Raw genomic sequence first — 2,853 nt, 5'->3', positions numbered from 1 at the left:
GATATTTCTTGAGATTTTAATTTCTGTCCAGATCTTAAAGATCTGCACAGACATTTAGGAGACTAATTTTTCTGTTTAAGTGCGAAGGTTAAGAACGAAAATTGGTCAGCCCCTGACCGGCTCCAGTTTTGGCAGGTGATAGGGTGATCTCTGAAACTCTTGTGATTGCACTGTTGTTCAACGGTGCTGTGGGTGAGATCTAAATAATAAAAGAGCTCGTATAATTTTGGTGCACAAAATTGCATGTTTATTGCTCTGTGGATTAATTACTGAAATTGTACATTGTGCATTGATAATTGATCTGACAATAGGAGCATGTTTTAGGAATTATACAAAGTTCTTTATATTTGTTGAGTAATTCCTTGAATTCCAACACATTGATTGCTTGTGTACATTGTTTTCAGTTGTGCAAGTTAGGATAATTGTTTTTCATTCTGTAATCTGCATTCCTTAAATCAGTTAGGAAGTTTCTTGGTTTTGTTTTTGTAATCATATATTGAGGTGTCTGTTATGGCTTCCAGTAGTAGCCACCCCTTTTCAGAACCTATGATGGGTTTGAAAGTCGAACTATCACAATTCGATGGAAAGGGGGATTACTCGATTTGGAAGCAAAAAATGAGGGCCATATTGGTCCAACAGAGGGTTGCTAAAGCCCTGGAAGACCCTGACAAATATTCTGATGAACTTAAAGCCAAACCAGATGAGATTCTTGAAATGAATGAAATAGCTTATAGTTCGATTATCCTGCACTTATCTGATAATATTGTAAGACAAGTAGAAGAATCCAAAACTGCTAGAGATCTTTGGACAGCCTTAGATAACTTGTTCTTAAACAAGACTTTACCAAATAAAATTTATCTCCTGGAAAAACTGTTTAGTTTTAAAATGGATGATCGGAAAGACCTGGAAACCAATTTGAGTGATTTTAGCATACTGGTGAAGAGTCTTGCTCATAATGATAAAAAAGTTGAAGATGAGGATCTTGCAGTAATCCTTCTAAACTCTTTACCTGATTCTTATAAGGATATCAAAAATGCTATAAAATACTCAAGAGATGCATTAACACAATCAATCGTGACAAATGCCCTAAGATCTAGGGAACTGGAAGTTAAGAAAGAATATAAACTAAACTCAAGAGAAGAGAGTTTATTTGTGAGAGGAAGACTAGAAAAGAGGAAAAGTAATTCCCAGAACAAAAGATTCAAGTCCAAATCCAAAACTAGATCTAAATCAAGAGATAAAAGCAATAAAAAATGCTATCACTGTGGGAAACTTGGACATTTTAAAAGAGACTGTTATGAGCTAAAGAAGAAGCTAAAAGAATCCAGCAACATTGAGTAGATTCAAGTCCAAATCCAAAACCAGATCTAAATCAAGAGACAAAAGCAATAAAAAATGCTATCACTGTGGGAAACTTGGACATTTAGAGTTTATTTGTTAGAGGAAGAATAGAAAAGAGGGAAAGTAATTCCCAGGGCAAATAAATAATGCTGCAGTGAGTTCTGAACTTGATAGTCTTCTTGTAATGACTGTGACAAATGAAGAAACAGATACTAATTGGATTCTAGATTCTGGATGTACATTTCATATGTGCCCAAACAAATCTTGGTTTCATAACTACAAGGAGATAGAACCCAGAAAAGTATATATGGGTGATAACAATTCACAAAATGTATTGGGAATTGGGGACATTTCAATCAAAATGTATGATGGAAGTGTTAGACTGATTAAAAATGTGAGATATGTCCCAAATCTAAAAAGAAACCTCATTTCATTGGGGATTCTTGAAGATGAGGGATATACATTTAAATCTGAAAATAACACTTTGAAAATCTTGAAAGGATCTCTTGTAGTCATGAAGGGGCCTAAAAGGAATGGGCTATATTACTTAATGGGAAAAGCTGTTAATTCCCAGGACTCAAATTCTTTAACTATAACTGAGTGCAAATCTGAATTGTGGCATTGTAGAATGGGTCATATTGGAAATAAGGGCTTAAAGTATCTTAATGACCAGAAATTGTTTGGGAAAGATAAAGTCGAACCCCTTAACTTTTGTGAAACATGTGTGTTAGGGAAGTCTCATAGAGTGAGTTTTGAGACCGGGTCACACACAACAAATAGACCTTTGGACTATGTCCATGCGGATTTATGGGGGCCAGAAAATCACCCAACCTTTGGCGGAGATAAATATTTTCTTTCTAAAATTGATGATTATTCTAGAAAGGTCTGGACCTACCCTTTGAAATCCAAAAATGAAACTTTTCAAAAATTCAGATTGTGGTTAAAGATGGTTGAGAACCAATTGGACAAGAAATTAAAAACCTTAAGGACAGATAATGGGTTGGAATTTTGCAATGCTGAATTTGATAATTTTTGCAAGCAAAAAGGAATTATTAGACATAGAACTGTTAAGCATACTCCCCAACAAAATGGGGTTACTGAGAGAATGAATAGAACCCTTATGAATAAGGTAAGATGTATGCTGATCAGTTCTGGGCTTGCAAAAGGATTTTGGGCAGAGGCTTTATGCACTGCTGCCTACCTCATAAATAGGTCCCCTTATAGTTCTGTAGAGTTTAAAACTCCACGGGAACTATGGACTGAAAAACTACCAAATCTGTCACACTTAAGAGTTTTTGGTTGTGCTGCATATGCACATCAAGTTGAGGGAAAATTAGACCCGAGGGCTACCAAGTGTGTTATGCTTGGATACCCTGAAGGGGTTAAAGGGTACAGGTTATGGGTACTTGGTATTAAAGGAATAAAAATCATTAACAGCAGAAATGTGGTGTTTAATGAAACTGAGATGCCTTGTTTGAAGAGTAATATGGATAAATCAGATCTGGCTGAAAA

The sequence above is a fragment of the Olea europaea genome, unplaced genomic scaffold (genome assembly GCF_002742605.1).
Source record: "Olea europaea var. sylvestris unplaced genomic scaffold, O_europaea_v1 scaffold1372, whole genome shotgun sequence".
NCBI classification, from domain to species: Eukaryota; Viridiplantae; Streptophyta; class Magnoliopsida; order Lamiales; family Oleaceae; genus Olea; species Olea europaea.
The sequence above is the reverse complement of the archived record's forward strand: the minus strand, read 5'-3'. Positions refer to the sequence as shown.